Source organism: Pelodiscus sinensis, chromosome 1 (assembly GCF_052426305.1).
Source record: "Pelodiscus sinensis isolate ZL-2025 chromosome 1, ASM5242630v1, whole genome shotgun sequence".
Taxonomy (NCBI): Eukaryota; Metazoa; Chordata; order Testudines; family Trionychidae; genus Pelodiscus; species Pelodiscus sinensis.
Genome location: NC_143052.1, coordinates 116,267,093 through 116,290,937, shown reverse-complemented (window position 1 = coordinate 116,290,937; position 23,845 = coordinate 116,267,093). Strand labels below are relative to the sequence as shown.

The 23,845-nt window shown below is 42.3% G+C and overlaps 1 long non-coding RNA gene across 1 annotated transcript; it reads right to left on the bottom strand.

Annotated features, from left to right (window-relative positions):
* Window positions 1-13,117: 13,117 nt before the first annotated feature.
* LOC102461942 (uncharacterized) lies at window positions 13,118-23,565 on the bottom strand. The gene is made up of 4 exons (XR_001368127.4): window positions 23,034-23,565; window positions 22,512-22,682; window positions 16,358-16,448; window positions 13,118-15,614 (listed from the first exon to the last, which is right to left on the bottom strand). It is a non-coding gene; the product is annotated as an uncharacterized LOC102461942 (long non-coding RNA).
* Window positions 23,566-23,845: the final 280 nt, after the last annotated feature.

The window sequence follows — 23,845 nt, the reverse complement described above, 5'->3', positions numbered from 1 at the left end:
GGTGTTGTTTAACATGAGGTGCATTGGAAAGATAAGGTGGACAGGAAGATTAGGCCCAGAATCTGGGCCTAAGGTGTTAGTAGTAATTTGGGTAACAAAGACTCTGTTCGTGAAAAACAAATGGAGGCACATACCTAGATTTACTCATGTGAATAACCCCAGGGCAGTATGTATATTTATACTCATCTGCATACACTCTTGCAGTTGAAGCGGAGGAAGCATAGACAATTAATGAAAATACTGAAGAGAAACTCCTCATGATGGAGCTTTGTTTTTTAAAATAAGTCAGCAGGTCCTGATTTGTTTATGAAGGGTACATGGAAATATCTTAAATCCTTCTATCTAGGAGTGATTTGGAAATTAACAGCCTTAATCTGTTCCTTCCTGAGCAGCTTTTGACAAGACAAAGCAGGTTTTCTAAATGCAGTTCTGAGAGGACTTCATTTTGACCAGCCACGCATTGTAGTCGAAGTGTTAGGACAGAGTTGAGCTACTACAACCAAGTTTTAAAACTTTTCTTGAATGTTTTGTAACATGGACAGGGTTTTTCTGACAATGAAGAATGAAAACCTATGAGCAGGTCATAATTTATGCCCCTGTAAAGTGTATTTTGATTCTTTTAAGACAAGTAAAAGAATCCTCCCTTCCTGTTCAGACTCAGACTTACAGATTTTCAGGTCAAAAAGGAACATTGTGATAGTCTAGGCTGATCTCTTGCACATTGCAAGCCACAGAAGTTGAACCTCACCCTCCCAAATCCTGTAATAACCTCTGGCTGAGTTACTGAAATCTTCAAACAACTAGCCAATTAGCTCACCATAAGACGGGATTTTTCAGGTCTCTCCTCCACGTTGGTCCTCTCTCCTGAGCCTCCGGTCTCTCTCTCTCTCTCTCTCTCAGCTCTCCTCTGCCTTCTGCCTCTCTCTCTCCCTTTCTCTTCTCCTCCTCCTTCTGCCTCTCACTCTCTCTCTTCGCTCTCCTCTATCTCCGTTGGGGATGCACGCTTATCTAGGCCCCACTCCCTGGGCGTGTACGTCACCGCCACGCACACCACCATACTGCATATGGAGCACGGACCCCAAACAGCCGCTTGCGCCTGCACGGCGGCCCGGCTGAGCAGCACAGAAGTCGGCCGAGAACCATGGCGGGAGGCAACAGCACCACCCAGAGGGAACAGCCAGTGTTTCAGAGTCACAGACACTGGGCTACTATATATATGATGATTTCAAGCCTTCAAGTTAGAAGAGAATTCACCATTTACATTAGTTGAAACCTGCAAGTGACCAGCACAGAGGAAGGGGGAAAAAGAACAAAAAAAAACCCCTCTTAGGGTCTTTGCTCATCTGACTTGGTGGAAAATTCCTTCCCCACCCCAACTATGGCAAGTTACTGCCATTGGAAGAAAGGTGAGTACTCCCCTTCTCCTCAGTTCTAGAGGACTACTCTACACTGCCCTCTCTTGTGCAAGAGAATATGCAAATGAGGTGAAGCGGTGAATATTGCCATGCCTCATTTGCATACTTAATGAGTCACCATTTTTGCGCAAGGAGCTTTTGCACAAAAACGCCCTCGTGCGCAAGAGCCGTTCTGCTACTTTTTTTCAGGAAGAAAAGCCCTTTGCACAAAAACGGCAGCTCATTAAGTATGCAAATGAGGCACCGCAATATTCAACGCTTTGCATCCTTTGCATATTTTCTTGCAAAAGACAGGGCAGTGTAAACGTAGCCAAGGAATTCTGTTGCCATTCTAGTTACTCATAGCACTGCATCTTTAAATGGCAGCATTTGAAAATAACACTATTTTATTTCATATTCATTCTCCCATGCCAAAATGATTGACAACTGTTTCACAGATATATGCTATATAAACGATACCATCAAAAAGTTAAAAATAGCCAAAAACAAAGAAGAAAGTATGCATTTTCAAATTATATTTGAGAAAAGATGGTGAGCTGATGTAGAAAACAGATACAGGATGAATATTCCACAAAGCAGGAGCTGAAGAAGGACTCGTTCTGTGTTGTGAGACTGCATGAAAGGACAAAAGTAGTAAATGATCAGGGAGCAGAGGAGACAGACACACTCAGTGTGTGAGGCTGGATTGTCATACAGGGTTTTGTTTTATTTTATTTAAAAAAAAACCCATAATGATGGATAGCACATATACAGGGAAGCTGACAACCTCGTTGGGCCCTCAAGCACAGTGAGTGGAGGGGCCTGGCTCCGCACTCCCAAAAGGAGCAGGCCTTGGGCAGAAGGGGCAGAGATAAGGGAGCCCCTCAAAGCCACTAGGAGCGCACGGTACGACATTCCAGTGGGGCCCAGGGCTCCAGGTGCCACTGCAGCAGTGATCAGAAGCCCCGAACCCTTTTGAATCACTGCATTCCAAGACTGTTGCCCTCTTTGCCCCCCTCTTCCCATCAGCAGGCTTGTACACCTATTATTAAGTCCACATGTTATGTTGAGTACTACTGTATGCAAAGTTTGCAAGACTTGCTATGATAGCAGGCAAAAGCCCCATGCTGGAAAAAGGATATGGAATGGTATAGCCTTCAAAGGGTAAGTAGCTACTTCATGTCCACATCTGCTGGCAAATCAGCAACCTCCACATGTGCAAACCAAGGGGGGCTAGAAAGTCTGCCTTCTCCCAACATGGAACTGGCCCAACAATTCACCCAAGTTTCCCTCCTCTGCCGAGGTTTGGCCCAAGTCCTGCTGCTCCCCCCTCTAAGCCCTATTGCTTACTCCTTCTCCCCTTCCACCCAAGACCCTTTTTGACAAAACTGGGCATTTGTTCTGTTTGCTTTTACCAAGTATCACCAGTTGGCAAGATAAAGTGGGACAAATGCCCAGTTTTCCCCACAAAATTGCAATGTCCAGAACTAAAATGGGATGCATACATGGTCACCCTGAAACAGAAGTCTTCAGACCTCTACCTGCTTTGGATGAGGGGCCAATGAGCCATAAGTGGACTCTTTCTCATGTCCCTGCCCCTCACAGTGCACCAGGGAGCAGAACCTTGCAGAGGAGGAGGCGCAGGAGGCAGATTCCAAGTATTCTTTATGTCTGGGGCCCCACTAAATATTAATCTGCCTCTGCCCATTCATCTCTAGCAGCCAGGGTGAAGAACACACCTTCACCTGTGTCCTCTTTAACCACCCAACATTGTGGAGTAGCTTTCCTGCCATCCATTCAGGGAGGGCAACACTCCCATGGATATTCTGTGGGGTAGTCACTGTATGTTCTCTGTAAAGGGGACTCCACTGGCTTCTGTGCATGGAGGCTTGTTTGTGCCAGTGTTTCCCATCCTATTTGCTTGAAGGGAAAATGCTTCATTTCCTCTACCCCACCGGGCAGAACAAGTTGAGTAACAATCAACATGTTTCTTTCATTTATTATCATGTTTATTTAATGTATTATCAATAAGAGCATGAACAGGAAGATCTGTAGCTATGGGCACTTCTCACATTGCTCTGATGGGATCTATTCCTACAGGATGCCAAGCCCCCTGAAATTCCATTACTTTCTTTGGGAACCTTGAGTATTGGTCATGTCACAGAATTAAGGTTAGGAATTGCAAACACACCAGAACTGTCATCACTGGCACACACTGACATTGCTAAGATTTGCCAAAATGAAGATTGCTTTTGCCTGTGTTGTTAACTTTGCTTCAAAATTAGTGTAACAGTTCAGTGGAAGGGGGAAAGTCCATTAGCCACTGTCATGTACTCACTATCTCCATTAAAATTGAGATTATTCACTACAGTTTATCCACCAGAAACAGAAATGGGATGTTTAGGTGCATTTAAAAAGGGAATGGAGAACAACAGCACATCAGCTATGAATGTTGAGTACTATATGCAATATTAGTTTCCATCTTAACAGGACATTTAACTCATTTAAGATTAGTTTGTTGCTATTACTAAACCCCTTAGGTTATGAAGATGTTAAATTTACTTTTCCTATTTATGGTTCCTATTTATGGCACTGTCTTCCCAACCCACTAGCCTGGTCCTAACCATACTTCACCTCCAGAACTCCTACTATTGGCATTCCGGGGGGCGGGGGGTAGAGTGTTGCTGGCCCCAAGCACCTGCTCTCCCTGTGCTCCAGGACTGGGGAGGCTTGGGCCACATGCTGCATGGGGAGGCTGGGAGCCACATGCCACCCTTTCTCCCTGTGCTCTTGGATCAGCAAGGCTTGGGCCATATGCACCCCACGTCCCTGTGATAGGGGGTGGGGCTTGGGACATACCTCCCCCAGTCACCCTTCACCCACCTCCCATGACCTAATCACTTAAGCCACAACATCAGGGGCTCATACACCTGAATATGCACTAATGTGATATAGACCATCAAGTGCCAGCAATACCTAGGGATGTAAAGGACTAGTCTACTATCAGCAAATGCTTATTGGATAGTCAACAGACTAGCTGACTTGTTGCTTTCCCCCACCCTTCCTGCCTCTATCAGAAAGAGGCATCAAGGGTGTGTGTGTGGAGGGGGTACTTCAAAGCAGCAGCACTGCAGCGAGCCTGGGGCCAGACCCCCAAACTCCACATGGGGCTGCTGCTTTGAAGTACCGCATGCAGCCCAGGGCCAGTTGGGGTGTCCCCAAACTGCATGCTGTTTCAAAGCGGCAGCGCCCCGTGGAGTCCAGGATCAGCTGGGGACTGCCCCATTGACCCCAGGTTTCACGCAGCACTGCTGCTTTGAAACGCCGCAGGGAGCCCAGCATCAGGCTCCACAAGGCATTTCAAAGCAGCAGTGCCGCACAGGGCCTGGGGTCAGTAGGGGAGTCCCCAGCTGATCCCAGGCTCCACGCAACACTTTTGCCTTTTAAGGGCTGTTGCTACACTTCAGATGCTGAGACACCCTATCAACTAATCGAATAGTCAATACAAAATGCATTGACTATTTGATTAGTCAATTACTCGCAATTCAACATCCCTAGCAATGCCCCTTTGCCATGTATATTAGTTAAACCAGACAGTCTCTGCTCTGAAGGATAAATGGACACAAATTAGACAGAAATAGTAACATAAATATGTAGAGGAACATTTTAACTTCCCTGGACATTCAATAATGGATTTAAAAGTAGCCATCTATCAACAAAATAATTTTATCACTCAGCTACAGAGGGAAACAGCTGCACTGAAGTTCATTTACAAGATCAATACCATCAACTTAGCCTTGAATAAAAATCTAAAGTCAACACACTACAAAAGGAATTTTCCCTGCCTGTGATATTTGCATCTTCACATCAAACACTGTGAATGAGGCACATCCTCCCTGACTTAATTAGCTTCATTAACACTGGTCCAACAATTGACAGGTAACTTATTTTGCTGTTATTTATACCCTGAATTTTGTAATTTCCACTCCAACTCATCTGACGAAGTGGATTTCACCCATGAAAGCTCATGTCCTATTAAGTTTGCTAGTCTCTAAGTTGCTATAGGACTGCTAGTTGTTTTTATAATTACAGACTAACAGCCCTCTGAGAATGCAAACAAGTGGATTTCACTTTCAGGTTTAAATAACTAGACCCCCATCCTGCAAATACTTCAGTATCCATATAACTAAGCAGGTGAACAGTTTTACTGAAATCGGTAAGACTAATCACATGCTTATGGTTAAGTAGATCCATCTATTTGCAGGATCGCTTTAATATAGCGCTCACCTTTAGATTCACAAAATGGCACCAATATGCATAAAAGCTTATTGACACTAACCAAAAAATAATCATGGGCACCTCAGCTCATTATGTTTGGAATAATATTTAAACTTCCTGAGGCAAATAACCCCAAACTGTAACTGCTTATTAATAAGATCAATTCAAATCTGCCAGCAAGAAAGCAAGTGTTAACTTCAGTTCTGAATGAATTCAGAGAAACTCCACCCACACAACTCCCAACAGAGTACACCCTGCCAACATATCTTCAGCTAAAATACATCACAAGGACTTATTAGCTGATCAATGCAATCTTGAGGATAGAATGCTTATTTAGCAAGTTCAGAGAGCTGATTAACCCTGTCTCACATACATGAATGTGTGTTACTGTCCTGTTTATCCAGCCTAAGGACCGACTGAACAGATTCTGAACAGGCCTTTTTCACCTCAGCACTTCATTTACTATCAAAATTGACAGTCTTCATCAAACATTTCCAAATAAACAATCTTATCTAAATCAACAACTAAGTTAGGTCACTTCCCCTGACCTAACGTATCCCCAGAAGATTTCCAATGTTCTTGGAAGCTCGTCACCAGTTCTCCTACAGTAATGGTCCCGAAACAGTGGGCTGTGTCCCTCTACAGCAGTGGTCCCCAACACGGTGCCCGTGGGTGCCATGGTGCCTGCGGGGGCATTTGTGTGTGCCCGCCAAATGCCCAGGGCTGGCCCCGCCCCGGGCGCGTAGCGCATGCGCGATGCCCGAGCCGGCCCTAGGCGCATGGAGCACGGGGAGCGCCGGCCCCGGGCAAATGGCAAATTGGGCGCCCCATCCCCAGGCGCATGGCTATGGGGGGCACCGGCCCCGGGAGTGCAGCAAATTGGCCTCCCTGTCCCCCAGGCACGCAGCTACGGGAGGGTGGGGTGCTGGCTTTGTGCGTGCAGCTATGGGGGGGTGCTGGTCCTGGGCGCGCGGCTCTGGAGGCTGCCGGCCCCAGGCTTGCTGCAAATGGGCGGCACCGCCCATGGCCACGCAGTGCATAGGGTTGCTGGCCCCAGTCATGTGGCTCATGGGGGTGTGGCGTATGCACGGCCCCGCCCCCGGGTAAGCGAGTGTCCCCGCCCTCTGGCACCCAGAAGGCCAACGGCCACGCCCCCTGGCGCCCAGCAGCTTCAAATGGTTGGGGACCACTGCCCTATAGGAATATGGAAGAACATTTGGTGGGCACAGCAGAGCCCCAGCCAGCCCCCAAGAGGGGTGGGGAGGGAGCATCATACAGCACCACTCCATCATCCCCAGCTCTACTGTGGCCCAGCTCCTGGCTGCAGTTTTGCCCCCAGCTGTAACTCTGGTTGCAGTTCCACACCCACTGCCAGCCTCAGCCACAGTTCCATTCTCAGGCCCACCATCAGCCTCAGACCCCCGCTACAACTCTGTTCCCAGCCTTGACTCTGCTTGCCCCAAACCTACCACCAACTACAGCTCCAATCTCGGCCCATTTAGCCTTTATCTCCAGCTACACACCCCTCCCCCAGGAGCCACAGCCCCAAGGCAGGGGAGGGATGAGGTGTCTGTAGGGGAGCAAGCCAGCCTGCCACATAACTCAGTCTATAGCTCACCACAGAGCTCTTTTAGCTTTTATAGGAATCAGATACTCACCAGACAATTGCCTAACCCCTTGCAAACTACCAGGTTCCAACCAGTTCTTAACAGAGCTCCTCCTCAGAACAGGTCTGGCTAGCCCCAGGCCTCCCAATCCTTAAAGGGCCAGGCCCCCTTGTTCCACACAGATTAATGATACCCATAATTACTGACTTTTTAATATCTACATTTGTCGCCCTAAACTGGTTTGCACTGACTGATCCAAGTGGTACAGTATAGTGTGTTGTGATTTACATATGAGATTTACTTAATCTGGGATTATTTAACCTGAAGTTTTAAAAGTTAGAAGCATTTTTAATACAATAAATGAAATATAATCATACCTTCCATACCTTGTGTACGTCTCCCTAACATGAAGAAATGATATTATTCTCTGCTTTACTACCATAGCCCTCAGAGGCAACAGTCTTGATCAGGGCCTTATCACATATGATGATAGGCAAAAAATGTTCATCACAGCCCTTAAATTAAAAGATAATACTAGAGGGAAACGATTCTTCTTTGGTAAATAACGTATTCACCAAAAAGCCTGCAATTTTAAAGGTAAAAATACCATCCAATACTGGTACAAAATAAAAACCAAAATTGTTTTTTGGGTCAAACAAAATGCTTAATTTAACCCTAAACCTATTTTTTTAACCAAACCATGGAATTGAAAAATGAATCATTCATTTGGCTTCAAATAGTATTAATTTTTGTAAATGTAAACGTAGATCTGATTATATGTAATATATATGTATGCATTTTACTGATGTTTAGAAGCAATAAAATTAATATTTATGTATCTAGATAATTGTATAATTAGTTGAATATGATATTATCTGCCTAATTACAGGCTTTCCTGACTCACTACTCACTTTCCTTTTAATTTATCCTTTATCAACTATTTATTCATTCCTCTATCTCACTCTCTGATTTAAGCTCTTATCATGGCTTACCATTACTATGTTCTTCTGTTATGACTTCCTTTTTTCCCCTCAGTCTCACCCTATTCCCTTCCACTGCTCTCACCAGCTCTTTTTCCCTCCCTTCTCATCTGTACTTTTGTTTCCTCCCTTTGCTTACATCCAGTGACAGCTGTCCTGCTGTAGGTATTCCCTTCATTCTGCTCCCCTTTCATCCCTCACATCCTTCCCCACCATTGCCTTTGCTCCCCCAGACCTTTGCCTCTACTCTCAGATCCATCTCCATCATTAATGCTTCCTCCAAGGATTTCCTACATCACCTCAATACAGATAACTACCAGCCGTGGTAACTTAGGCTATGTCTATATTGGGAAGGTTTGGCAACAAAAGTAACAAGCAGACAAACTGGTTTTTCTGCTTCCCGTTGTTGATATCTCATGGTCACATTGCTAGCGTCCTGATGACAGATAGAGCAAAGCAATGTAAGCATCATCCAGTGCAGTGCTGTGGAAAGGCAGAGCTGATCCATGCACTTCTTGGGATTCCCTTGTAGCTCTGTGAGCTCTCCGTGCTGAGGAATGTCAAAGCAGCATGCCAGTCTCTCCAGTCTTCCCCCTGTGTTCCTAGCAGGGAACAGAAGCATTCCAATGATTTGCTCTTTCTTTGTTTCCCAAACGGCGCAGCACATTCAGCTGTCACATACTTCCCAGAGCTTTGAAAGGGGAGGAGGTGCATGCCTGCAGGTCAGCAGAGATCATAAAATACTGAGCACAGACATCAGGGCAGGCATTGTGGGATACTGGCAGAAGCCAGTTCTCTCAACAAAACAAACAGCAGAGTCCACACTGGCTTTTTATTGACAATAAAGGGAGGGAAAAAGACAAAAGTCTCTCTCGGGACAAGAAGTTTTTTGTCACAAAAACTGGGTGTTTTTCTGTTGCCAAAAGGCAATTTTTGGTGACAAAATGTGCCAGTGTAGACAAGTCCTAAATTTCTTGCTTATTCTTTGTTCTCACTGAAACCTGGATCCTATATTCTGATGGTCTCTCACCCTGACCTCTCCTAGTGCAAGCTTGCCTTCTCTTATATTCTATGCCTTCAAATTGCTTTCAAAAGATCATGTGGGTTTGTTAGTTGGAGGGGGGATAGCTATGCTTCATTTCTCTCCAGCCCCAGCTGCATCCAGCACCTCCCTCTTCTACCTTCCACTCATTTCTCTTCTCAGAGCTCCATAACTTTCTTCTTCCTCTCCACATACGTATAGCTGTCATTTACCATCTCCCTGATGAATTCTCCATCTTCCTCTGAAACTGATTCTGAGCTCTCTTTTTGCTCTTCTCAATCTTCCACTCTCATTCTCTTCAACTTCAGCTTCCATACTGATGTCCATCCATCTCTGTATTTTCCCAGCTCATCACTCTCACCTCCTTGTCTGATCTGCAAATCCAGATCAACTCCATCACGCACCAGAATAGCCTTTCTCTTATTTTTGTTTTCATTAAATACTGCTCCTTCTCTGACCTCTTCACCTCATCTTCTTCAACATCACACTCTCGCCTGCCACCCCCAAATCCACCCTTCCCAGGATTTCCAGTCCATCAGCATCCTTGGCTTTTCTGCTATTTTCAACCTTCTCTTCCCTTCCTCCATCAACCCAGTCACTTAAATTGTTTAAAACCATAACACTCTTGATCTTTCCATTTGCAGAGGAGGCCAGCAAGTATTGTAAAGTGTACTTAATCTCTCCTCAAAGCACAGACTCTGTGTTTTATGCTCTCTGCCTCCAAACCATGGTCTGAGAAGAGTCTCAATCCTTTTGTCAAGCAAGGGACACAGAAAAGAAAACCTGAGACTGCCAGAAGGGGTGAGTTAGTAAATAAAGTTTGAATATAAGAAAAAATAACTGGGAGGGATCTAGCAAAAGAGAGCAAAGGAAAAAAGACTATGGGAATTGGTAATAAAATTTAGCTATCAAGGGAGAAGGCTGAAAAAGGAACCTAAACAGAAGCTAAGCCCTAGAGCTAGCTAAACAGTATGGTAAAAAAGGAGAGACTCATCTTCATAGGAAACACAAGGTTAGACCGCAAGAACCTGAAAGGCCCAGAAAATATCAGTGCTGCACAACAAGCTGTAACAGTCAATGGTCCAAATGCTTATGCCATACCCTTAATTTAGTGTAAGTTAAGAGAAAGCTTTATACCGAATTTGGTGGTCCTTACTGTAGGAGGAGTTCTTGAACAAACAGACAGATGCAGACAGACTCACACCCAGACAAACATTCTCAAATATATAGTATATTGGTTCTTATTTTAAGGCCATATCTGAGATATATCTAACTGTTCTAAGAAACAGTGAGAGGTCAGAGTTTCTTCATTTAGACCCAGCTTTCCCACTGTGATAGCTAAAACTTAAGTCAGAGTGCAATAAACCATAAAGCATCAGCAATACCTTTTTATGTTAGCAGCAGAGGAAACATGATGCCTGATAAAAATTACACCACGAAGTTGGGAAAAATAAATCTGAAAAGATCAGTGAGGCCATGCTTACGCTATAAGAACAGTGTATCAGTACACCAAAAGGGAATGGGGAAAAAGCTGTGGAATACAACACGTAGTTGAAAGCTATGTCCAGCCAAAGAAGCCAAATGGAGATGCTACAAAATAGGATATTGCTGTAATAGCATGGTGACAAAAAATACTCGTAATAATAAAAGGAAGGAGTGACATGACAGATGAATCTATAGTCTTATGGGAAATAGCTTCAGTGGAATAAACACCCCCAGAGCAGACAATCTAAATGTATGAAGAATAGATGATTCTGCTGTTTTTATTGCCTGCCCCTCCTCCAAATATATACACGTTCCAATAACATCTCACAAGACTTGCTTAGATTCTGAATGCACCCAGTATTACAACATAAGATGTCAGTACCTAAAGGAAATTGGAAAAAGAAAGGTAAATTCTCCAACAAATAGTATGAAAAATACGAAGGCTCAGCACTCCACCTCTGGGTGCCAGTAGTGTAAGGCCTACATATAGCAGAAAACCTTAATTGCATTTGTAAGCAGGGCAATGGTCCCTCTATTGTGGGGAACTTTCCTGGCTTATACACTATCGTGGTGGAATCGGCTAAAGAAAGGATCTGAGTCTTCACTCCCTTTCCTTTTATCCAGAGCCTACCTGATCCTGGGGATTCCCCTTCTACTCTTCTGTGCAAGGCTGGATTAACCTTGTGTGATCCCAGCACCAAACATATTTGTGGGCCCCCATGGAGGCAATGTCCTAAACAGGTCAGTCCACAGAGCAAGGAGTCGGGAAGGTGTATAGCATAGCAGAGTGCCCCGCTCCATCCACCCCAGGGTGAGGGCATTGTTTACAAGGCAGCAGTTGCCAGATGCACATTGACTCCCTTGGCCATGTGCTGCCAGCGTGTCTCTTCCCCTCAAGGGCAGACCCACGCCATATCACATAGCTCCCCATCCCAATACTCCTGGACTCCCTATGCCCAGCACCCCACACACAGACACTCCCCTCCACCAAAAATGCACAGTGCTCTGCACACTACCATCCCTGCTCAGTGTGACCTCATAATCCCACAACTGCCCAGCACCCATCATGGTACCCCCAATATCTGGCACCCCAACACATACAGCTCTTCCCTACTCCTCACTGCTTTTCCCACCACTCCACCACTTTGGAGGGGCCCAGCCAAGTGCCCTGCACTGTTCCTCTCCCCCAATGGTTGAGCTGGGCCCAGCTTCTGCACTGGTCTTGAGCACTGGTCTTGGGCAGCTCATCTCTAGGGAGGCAAGTGAGCACCCAAAGATGTTGGGCAGCAGAAACCACCTGGAGCCAGATCTGCACTGGGGTCCTGCCAGGGGCAAGAGAAGAGGAACTGGTAAGCAGAGTCAAGGGGTGGAGAGGAGCCCTCGGCTACCCCACAGCAGGCTGTCAGGGCCTTGGTTGCAGCATAAATGGGTTGGGCTGGGTCAAGGACTGTTCTGACTATTGGCGCAACCCAATGATACCATTACAAATACAGTACTGTTCCTGTGGGACAGAATCCTTGTAACCCCCAACAGGGCTGGACCCAGGATTCCTGGGGGCTTGACTTAGGCTATGTCTAGACTTCAGAGCTTTTCTGGGATACCGGATGTATCCTGGAAAAGCTCTGCCATATCCAAGGAACATGTCCGCTATTTTGGAATAGTTCCTGAAAAAGCGGATGTGTTTTTTCGGCATCTCTGTATTCCTCTCGGAGAGAGGAATAAGGGATGTTCCGAAAAAGGACTTTTTTCTGAAATTTGGCCCCGTGTAGATGGGCCAAATTTTGGAAAAGCCTCTTTCAGGAAAAAAGTGAATTTTTTTGGTATCTTTTTCCGACTTTTCTTGGCAGTCTAGACATAGCCTGAGGTTGCAAACCCTCCAGGATTGTCCTGAAGCCTCCAGTAATTAAAGATTAATCTTTAATTAAAGGCTAAATCGAGTGATGAAACCTCCAGGAATACATTCTACCAAAATTGACAACCCTAGGCTTGACCCCCACTCGTGTCACAGCCACTTAGGATAGGGGCTAACATGTTCCCACTCTGAGGTTCTCTCTTCACTCTCGACATTCTCCTGATCTACTGAGCATTACATAGTTCAAGCAAATACAATTTATTAAACAGCGATCAATTTTTAAAAATTAGGAAAAAATGGGAAAGGTTAACACAAAGCATAACCCCACCTTGGGCATGAGCTATGTGTAGATTGTAAGAGAAATTCATTCTGTCTCACCTAACCCGGGTATTGGCTATGCTTCAGGGAAGCCGCAGGTTGGGCACTTGCTTTGGCAATAACTCTTCAATAACTGATTTTTCTATATAACAAGTGAAATCTTTATTAACTTTTTTAAACAACGAACATTTAAAAGTAATCCTTTAAAATAATTGCCTGTTTTTCTGATACCCACTATGCCCCAATCCTACAAACAATGACAAACAAGTTTATTTTTTTTGCATGCAAGTCCAATTTAGTCCACTGAGGGAATACTTTCATATATTTTCCTAAGATTTGGGCTGTTGTTTTCAATCTTGCAATTGGACGTGCATGTCAGATTCTTATGCACATGTGAAGCCCCTCTGATTTTATGACACTCTATACAGAAATAATAGTTGCAGAAGCAGTAAGATTCTTAGGGACTTGGTAAGGTTCATAGTAGCGATGTAGGAGTCGTAGGTTCATAGTAGTGACATTTAGGAATATCGTAGTTTCTAATTTTTGCAGGGGAACAGTCTCTTGGGAATCTTCTACAATAGAGGGGACAGCACATTTTACCAGTGTCTGGACAAAAAATTCTAATTATATATGCTTACTGTCTTTTTGTTTTTAAACCTAGGAAATTTCAAACAAAAAATTACAGTTAGTAAAAAATTAAGCTCTTGGTACTAAAATGCCAGGGACTGCCCAAATTAAACTATGCAGCACACATTACAATACAATTACATGATCAAAGACTCAAATAGAACTGGATCAACAAAAAGCTGTTTAATAAAAAAGCCCATTTTCAAAAGCCAAATTTATCATGCACTGTCAACATTTTTCTTTGTTGCTAAAAATTGCACCCTTTTTCCTTTTTTTTCTTAAAACTTGTATTTCAGAAACATTATCCAAATGGTTATAGTTTTTTGTTATAAAAATGAGGGTTTTTTGGTTTCACAAAAATTATATTTTACTTTTTTGATCAGCTCTGATCCTTATTCTTTTTATTTAACAGCCTTAGATGCACATGTGCATCACATCTTCTAGTACAATGTGTGCCAGACTGGCAGAAGTCAGGAAAGTCATTTATATGAAAATTACAGAGCAAACCATATTCAGGAATGAGGAGAGTAATTTTTTTCCTCATTATACAGTATTTTATTATCTTTTATATATTAAGCTTAAATCTTCTTTCAGACTGTAATTCATTATTTTGACAAAAGTTTGATATTTGGAAAATAAAAGGTTGATAGACTCAATGTCAAATTAGGTCTAAAATTTGACTTGTGGTCTCTATATACCACAGCCAATGTCTAACCTCCACAACACGTATATTGGTTAGAATTGCGCCTTTTATAATGCTAAACATACCTGGTAGATCTTGACCTTATTGTTAATTTAAAATCAGTAGCAAAGGAACGTGCCATACACATTTAAGTGTTTATTGCCAGAAGTATAATATGATTTTCACATTTTGTTTTAAAAATATATCCTTTTGACACCTAAATTATACATTTTTTAAATCTGTATTTTTACAGAGTACCTTCATTAGATAAAAGTAATTTTTATTCCCTCTGCTGCACTTAGCTGATCAACCTTATCCCTACAACTATGGTGGCAGCAGCAATGACACTGATGAAAAATATGTAAGAAGCCACACAGATATTAAAATCACTCTATCAAGTCTGAGTCTAAACCTGGTCCTAATGAAATCACTGGGATTTTGGTCAGGAGAAAGATACAAATAAAGGCCCTGAACCTTCAAACGCATATACATGTATTTGGTTTTACTATTGTGAGCAGTCCCGTTGGAAATAAATGATGCTACTCATGTTAAATATGTGTTTTCAAGATTGGGGCTAATTGCGAAATCTGAAGGTATGGTAGCAAAGACTCCATCTGCAAGCTAAATGTTTGTATTGAACAAGAAAACCAAATGGTTAAACAGAATATGAAAAATAAGCAAGAAAACAGCTAGGATCACCAAATTTAGTATACAGTTTCCTCTTTTCATAACTTAAAGCAAGGTAGTGTTTGGTTGTGCCACGACAATGGGATGTGCCTGGAATGCAATTGTTTCTCATAAAATGTAAAGGGAGGGTTCTGCTAGCAGGACAGTTATAGTGTAGAATGGCCACAGGGGGGCAGCAAAGGGCCAGAGATAGGGACCAGGACAATGTCATTGGGCCAGCAGGGGTAGAGAAAGCGAAAGCATTTGATTTGTCCTTTTCATATGTGTTCATTTTTTAAAATTGTATCCTTTGGTATATATGGTCGTGACAATTTTCTTCCACTATTTGAGCTGAGGAAGTGGGTCTGGCCCACGAAAGCTCATCACCTAATAAACCATCTTGTTAGTCTTTAAAGTGCTACATAGTCCTGTTTTTTGTTTCAGCTACACCAGACTAACATGGCTACATTTCTATATTTGAGAGGGTTTGTCCATTTGTGTATGTTTCTGTCCTTCAGCCAGGGGACATGTACCCCTCTCCTGGCTTTATCCTCTGGAGCTGCAGCAACCATGGAGAGGCACTTCTCACCCACTGCAGTGAGAGAGGGCTGGGGTAGTCCTCTCTTCCCAGAGCAACCTGCATATTGAATCCCTCATCCACTGCACAATCTCAAAGCAATGATCTGCGTGAAGAAAAACAAAAGTTAATTGAGTTAAGGACCCAAGCAATGCCAGGTAAATCTTCTAGTAATAAATAAGTGATTTTTGCATGTCTTCACAAGTAAGAGTGGTATGTTTGTTTTGCTGTTATTTATGCAGTCACATTACTTGTTGTTCCTAATTATTTGAGTAGCTGCTGAGTCTTTATGAAGCTATTCACAAATCCTGAATGTTTCCAAAATATTTTACTCAAATGTTTATTTACATTTACTATTATAATGTATTATTCTGCTATTAAAAATGTTCCAGCCATCCGGCCATGGAACAGAAACAATTCTTTGTTTGTGACCTCATAAGTACTCAAAATTAGTAGTCTGCAAATAATTTTCTCCCAATGAACAACTTGACAAATATTTATTTAGAGTTAATAAACAAAAGGCATTCATGTGAGCATTCCAGGCACATTGACAAATGTTCAAAAAAAGATAATAAAATCACAAAAGAAACAGTAACCCCATTTATATAATAAGATGAAATAACCAGCGAACACCATAAATAAATCAAATTCCCTACTTTTTGTGTCACCTCTAACAATATTTACATTTTCAGCAGCCCTCCATAAGTCTTTAAAATATATTATTCACAAACTGGATTGGTTCACAAATGATTCATGAACAGAAAAGAGAGCTACATATGTAACAAATATCTAACCAACTCTCTATATAAACACCCTATGTGGAAATTTGCATTTTCTTCTTCTGCTTACCAATTAGCTGTTCTTGTAGAGAAACTGGTTCTTCTGGAAACTTCACTGTCCTTTCATTCTCCACTCTTGTCTCTTAATCAGCATTGTACACCTGTGAGAGGCATGTAAAGCATTGCTTTCGCTACTAGACGAAAAAAGTGTGTGTTTTTTTTTTTGCTGGATAAGTAATTTATGTTAGTTATCTCACTGTAAAATTCTAGTAAAGACAGGGCACTTTAGTTTTATTGTGAGATAAAGTAGGCAAGGTCAACCACAGGATAGAGTGTTGATTTCACCTAGTTACATCAGAGGAGTTTGTCTCCATCAGGCTTTTAGGGAACGTCTACATTGCATGGCTATTTTCAAATAAGGTATTCCAGAATAGTTACTCCGAAATAGCTTATTTCAAAATAGCACGTCAACACTGCAGGGAAGCCTCAAAATTAGTCCAAGGCAGGCTTCCCTAATGTAGACGTGCTACCTCAATTTAGAGCTCCAGGAGGCACTGGGGAGGAATAACTTAGAATGGCCCTCGTGAGGGGGTATTTTGAAATAGCAGTAGTAGAGCATTTACATGCTCCTTATTTCAAAATAGCTATTTTGGAATAGGAATTATTCTTTATAGAATGACGTTTACAGATTTCGGAATAAGCCTCCTGCTATTTCAAAATTATTTTGAAATAACGGAATGGCTGTGTAGATGCTCACATTGCTATTTTGAAATAACACTAGTTATCTCGAAATAAGGGTGCAGTGTAGATGTACCCTTACAGGGAAATAGGAATCTGGTGGTAGATAGCTCACTGTAATTATTTTTAGCTTTTTAGCTGTGAAGACAAAACCTAAGCAGCGAATTAGTTCTCTGCTTGCTAGGAAAGAAGTCAAGCCTCTGAATCCAATCACAGAGATTTGTTAGGTGGTCAAGCATGTTTCATATTCCCAGCAACTTGCTAAAAAAAAGGGTACATGATATGGGAAAAACTAGGGAGCCTTGACTACTCTAGTCCTTCTAGCATTGCTACTGCTGATAGAGCTGAACTGAAGTGGTAACAATGGGATTTTTTTCTTTTTCCAAAAGGACTAGGGTAAACAGCCACTGACTGCAGTAGAAATTCTGGTCACAGAGTGCTTGCAAGATCAGACCTATGGAGTTTATTAAGCCCTAGATACAATGACATGTTACTTCAACAGCAGGAAGTCCCTCAAGTTATAATCTACTTAGCAATGTTAAGACATTTTTAATTATTCGTTTGCATGTTTCAGAATTTGAAGGACAAATAGGCCAATGAATGACTGTCCTCAGTTGTATACAAATTCAGATAACCTGTAAGTAATATGAACTGAGTTTCAATATGCTGGAATTTAAACAGAGATTATTAGCATTTTAAATGGAACAGAGTAAACACTGAAGGCAGGGATGTTATGTGTTTATTCCTGGCAATGCAGCAAGTGTATTGCTATCCTAGGAGATGAGTCCTAGATAACTTCATAATGTTTCAAATAGAATATACATTAAATTGGATCCCGGGACTCCCATTTTGGGTTTAAACTGCTGTCCACCAATACTTGCTGGATATAAGCAAGAGAGTGTGTTTGCTCTTTAATGAGAAATATTCTTCCAAAATATGAACACAGAATTTGATTCCACTCTTTCTCTAGGTTAATGTAATCAGGAATTTCTAATCTATATTCTGGACATTTGAACAAGTAAAAATTCAGGAATATGAAAGAAATTCTGGTCCATCAGTAGCTTTATGAAGTCTGGCAAACGTCTATACAGTTTGGGCCCAAAGTCTCATGTGGCACATGGGTGCAAATTACGTGCAGTCCTTTCAAAGAAAGCATGCATGACCTAGTAACTAGAGTCAATAGAATGATCTTTTGGTACAGGGCAGCTGGCCTAGTAGCTAATACCTAAGGGGCCACTAGAAAGCCAGGTAGGGGGGCCCAGGCCCACCTCCACCAGACCCCAACTCAGGGCGCTAGCAGTGTTGGAGCGATCTGACACTGGCTCAGCAGGGAATCCCACAAAAACACACTGAGCTTACCAGGTGAGGAGATACCACTCTGTCACCTTCCCTGAGCCACTTCCTACCATTATCTCTGGTGAGGCAGTCCATGAGGCTTCAGTGTCTGCATCACCGGTCGCTTCTGGAGCTCCATCAGTCAGTCACAGGTGTCAAATATGGGTCTTGGAGCCACCGGCCTCTGCAGGCTGGGGCAGTATTGAGGCCTCAGCAGGAGCTACCAGCCTAGTTTCTTTGTCTCTACCATCAGAATGGTCTGGGCTTGCTCCCTTTATACTGCTATAGCATCATGCTCAGTCTGGCTTAAGGGTGGGACTTCTGGAGTACGTCTACACAGCAACCTTATTTCAAAATAACTTAGTCTGCATCTACACAGCAAGCAGTTATTTTGAAATAATGTTGAAATACTGTCAAGCTGGAGGACTTCTTACTCCGACTCCTGTCACCCTCATTGTACGAGGAGTAAGGGAAGTCGGAGGAAGAGTGCTCTATTTCAAAATAAATGCTGTGTAGACGCTCCCAATTTCGAAATAAGCTATTTTGAAATAAGATACGCAATTGATGTAGTGTAACTGCCACCAGGCAGATTTGATTCTGGGACTTCTGGAGCTTAGCACAGGAGTCTCTACCCCCTGAGCTAAAAGCCAGCTAGTTTTCAACCCATGTTGTAGAGGTTTCTTGTTCTTATCGATTGCTGTGGTCTAAGTGCCATTGCATGGGACAGTGAACCACACTAGGGCTACATCTAGACTGCAGCCTTTTTCCACAAAAGTTTATGCAAATGAAGCATGGAGTAGAATATTGCTGTGCTTTATTTACATAATTAATTAGCAGCTGTTTTTGTGCAAGAGGCTTTTGCACAAAAAGGAGCTGTGTAGATGGCTCCTTTTTGTGCAAAACCCCCCTCTTGTGCAAGAGTCGTTGTTCCTCATTTTTTTAGGAAGAACGGCTCTTGCCCAAGAGGAGGTTTTTGTTCAAAAAGGATCTGTCTACACAGCTCCTTTTTGCGCAAAAGCCTCTTGCGCAAAAATGGCCGCTAATTAATTATGCAAATGAAGCGTGGCGATATTCTACTCAGTGCTTCATTGGCATAAGCTTTTGCGGAAAAAGGCTGTAGTCTAGACATAGCTTACGTGTGTGGGTTACAGTAACACAATTTATGTAGCTTATTTCAAGTTAAGCCCTGATTTGCAGACACACCCCTACTGTCCGGAATATGGGTTTTAGCCTTTATGGGCTAGTGTGGGGTATGCCAACCCTGTCACTCTCTCCAAGAAGATGCTTTGGTTAGGATCAAATCCCTTCCTCCAGGAACTAATTCAAAGCCCATAGTGAGGTCAACAGAAAGACTTACACTGATTTAACTGACTTTAGACTGAGCCCTGAATATACTTATCTCCAACAGCAGCATTAAAAAGAGAAGAAAGAAAAAAACACAAGTTAAAGCTGCCTAAACCAAATTTAGCTTGCATTCTTTTCACTTTGAACATAGACTTGGAGCATGTATTGGTGTTGGTGGTCTTTATTCCTTGGGAGACTATATATATGGATTAGTGACAAGCATAATATGATTATTTTGTGACAGCGGTACCATACTGACATTCTGCCTCTACTGGAACTTCGGTGCACTGGCATGTGTCCTGTTTATTGTGCAAACCTAACTGAGGCGAGGGGAACAATGTCTGCATGAACAGTGTCTGAAAGTGTCATATCTGCTATGGACCGGATTTCTGTTTGACGGTGTTCCCAATTTTTGTAATTGAATTAAATCTGCATACTGCATTTTTAACAGCATGTGCATCAGAGGGAATTATTCCAGTGCTAAAAGGCATGTATAAGATACATTATGTGCCACTCTTAGAAATGATATACAACAATGGTGCCTATCCATAAGCACTGACATGTCAGGAAGATGTTAAAATAAAGGGAATAGGGAGAAAGCAGCTTTCTTCTCCTCTGCTAAAAATTAGAGAGAGACCTCCCACACCACGGCTTGTGTAAATAGTGCTCCCCATCTTCCTTGGTTAGTGCACTAAGACCTCCCTATTCTGTTTTAATCTACTATAACCTTCAAAGTCAGGTAAACATTTCCTCTCCAGTACATCTCAGTAATCATGAGTTCTCTCTCTCTCTCCTGGGATCCTGAGCTGCGTTCCTATTATCCACTTATTTTACAATTGTGCTGTCTGTCTGCCTGCCTGTGCTGATGCCATCACCTGTCACTACATCTGTGCTATGCATAATAGAGATCTCTTGTATCTGAACCAATTGCTATGTTCATGGACAGTCTGCAGTGTGCTGGGACAAAGGAGGCATAAGTGAAGGTGCTTTTACCATCTCTGGATAAACATTGCCTCTTTATTATATAGGTCATTCAACCCCACTGAAACAACAGCCACTAGTTGCTGCTCATATCTTGAATTTGCATGGAAAAGATTGTGTAACAGGAGATGTGTGCTGGGAAGCATACACATTCTCATATTTTTAGTGTCTTTCTTTGACATGTTTGCTTTTTCCAAAGAAGACTAAGTCCCACTGAGGGAATACTTGCATAAATTTTCATAGTCAGGGCTGTAGTCTTCAGTTGTGCAGTTGGATATGCATGTCAGACTCTTGTGCACATGTGAGACCCCTCTGATTTTATGACTCTCTGCACAGATATAACAATGATTACAGATGCAAGAAGATTCTTAGGGAGTTGGAAAAGTTCACAGTAGTGATATATTTTAGGGCTACGTCTACACTTTAGGGTTTTTGCGCAAAAACCCATGGAGTGTCCACACCTCAAATGCGCTTTTGTGCAAGTAAATCAACAGTTAAACGGCAGGAGAGAGGGCTTTTGCTGGTGTAGGTAAACCTCCTTTTATGAGGCATAACTCCTTTTTGCGCTACATTTATTGCACAAAAAGGCAAGTGTGGATACTCCAGAGAGGTTTCTTGCACAAGAAACCCCATGGGAAGAAGCACAGGTGCTCTGATGGCCATTCTGTGAATGGCCATCAGAACTTTCTTGCGCAAGAGCGTCCATGCAGTGTGGACGCTCTCTTGCGCAAAAGCACATGGCTTTTGCGATGTTCTTTGAGGTGTGGACGTGCTCTTGTGCAAGAAGTTTTTGCACAAAAACTCTTGTGCAAAAGGCTTCTTGAGCAAGAAGCATGTAGTGTAGATGTAGCCCAGGAGTACTATAGCTTCTAAGGTTTGCAGGAAAAGGTGTTCCTCCCGGGGACATCCTAGAATACATGGGACAAAGACTTCTACTAGTGTCTCAACAAAAAGTGCTAATTCCAGTTATAGGTGCTTACTGCCTTCTTTTTAAACCTAGGAAGCCTGAAGCAAAAATCTGTGGTGTGGGTATATGTACAAGCAACAGTAAAACAAAGAAAATAAAAGAGAGAAATATAATTAAAGCAGAAATTCACTCATGTCAGACATTTTTATTGAGGCTGTATAATGTATTCCATGTTAAAAGCCCAATGTTTCTGAACATTGCCTAGTAATATTAGCATAGTTAAGAATTAATTTGTTTCCTTTTGACATTCCAGAGTCTTGTCGAAAGCTGTTCTGCTCTATTATTTAGTTTTTGTAAATGGGAGATGCTCCCTTTGGGCATCTCTAGCTAGTATGAATCCTTGTAGCTAGAGTTGCAGCCTCACTGCTAATTATTATGGTCATATGAAGTAGATAATCTATTATATATTTTGAAGAGTTTGTTTATGGGTTTGTTCGTGAAAAATAATGTCATATTTTGCAATAACCTACAGATACCAAATCTGCATAAACAATCCTGCCACTTAAATTAACTGAATGCACTACTTTTTACACCAGAATATGGTGAGTGACTTTTCAACAGTCATTTTAGTGCAAAGACAATTTTTACTGTTACAAATCACAAAATATTTCAAAATAGTTATGGAAAGAGTAATGGAAGCTTTAGGAGTTTTTGGTTCAAATTTACAATGTATGGTAATTATTCAATAAAATGAATAATGTTTGAAGTTGAAATCCTGCAAAATTCAAACTGTTCTTTTACTTCCCTTGTGCAAGCACATTAATAAAAAAATTCTACTACATATATTTAATTTCTTGAACTTTCCTTTTAAGTATAATCTACACAAAATGACTTTGCCCCCGTCAACCATGGGCCTTACCTGGTAGAATTAAATAAAGGAAGGAGGGAGGCAGTGTGTCCAATAGTCACAACAGGTGATTGGGAGTCAGGACTCCTTACTTCTATTCTTGGCTCTGCCAGCAGCAGTAGGATGTGGTCTTCACTTTGGGCAAGTATGTGTTTTTTACCTCAGTTTATCCTTCTGCAAATACTGACATAATACATGACAATACCTATGTCACTGTAGGAGCATTGTGTTAATTAGCATTCATAATCTGCTTTGAGATGTTCAAATGAAAGGTGCTACATAAGGATAAAGTGTTTCTATTATACACACGTACATACAAATATTATTCACAGCACTGATTAAAATTCATTAATTTTGCTTGCATCCAGAAAATATATTATGCCAAATCCTGAAGGTTTTGTCCCATTTTTAACCCAACTCCTTCCCTGGCAAACCCGATGACTATAAAAAAAGGAACAAAACAAACAAAACCTCCAACCTGGATAAGGATCTATCAGGATTATTGAACAGAGGCAAGCAGGAAGTGTCACTCACCTGAAAGCCCTGGGGCCATATCAATTTTTAAGTCAGCTTGATCATCCATCAGGATGGAAGAGGGTCTCACTAGGAAGGTGGTGAAGCACTGGAAAGGGTTACCTAGGGATGTGGTGGAATCTCCATCCCTAGAGGTTATTAAGTCTTGGCTTGACAAAGCCCTGGCTGGGTTGATTTAGTTGGGATTGGTCCTTCCTTGGGTAGGACTTATGACCTCCTGAGGTCTCTTCTAGCTCTATGATTCTATGAAGAGGAGTCCTGTTTGCAGGTGACCTGCAAATGAAATAAAAGAAAAAAGGTGTTGCTCCTTCTTTAACAGAGTATAAGGAAAATGTGGATGATTTTTTCCCCTAAATATCTTCTTTCCTGTCAGTTTTTTCCATTAGAAATTTGTGTCCTGGCTAGGTCGCCAAATAGAAGAACTAGTGAAATGACAACACCAGAAGAGTCAAATAGTATAACTGAAAAGGAAAAAGATGTTTAGTCATTACTGTTTGATTTTTTGTCTGATTCTCTGGTGCCTCCTTCTCTCTCTGTGCTATTCTGTTCACCTAAAGAGTCATAAAATACTTACATTTGGATGGTGATAATTCTCCTGGTGCTGGGGAGCTTTCAGAAGGGGCAGTACTCCAATATCTGGCTCTGGGCAATATCTTGGCCCAGAATAGGGAATATGTCAGTGTCAGGATTGTCAATGCACTGGACTCCCACCCTCTCCAGTTGATATATGATCCCTTAGGCCCTGGGTCACCAACCAGTAGATCGCGACCTACCAGTAGATCTCAGGGGCTCCAAGAGTAGCTCTTGAGCCC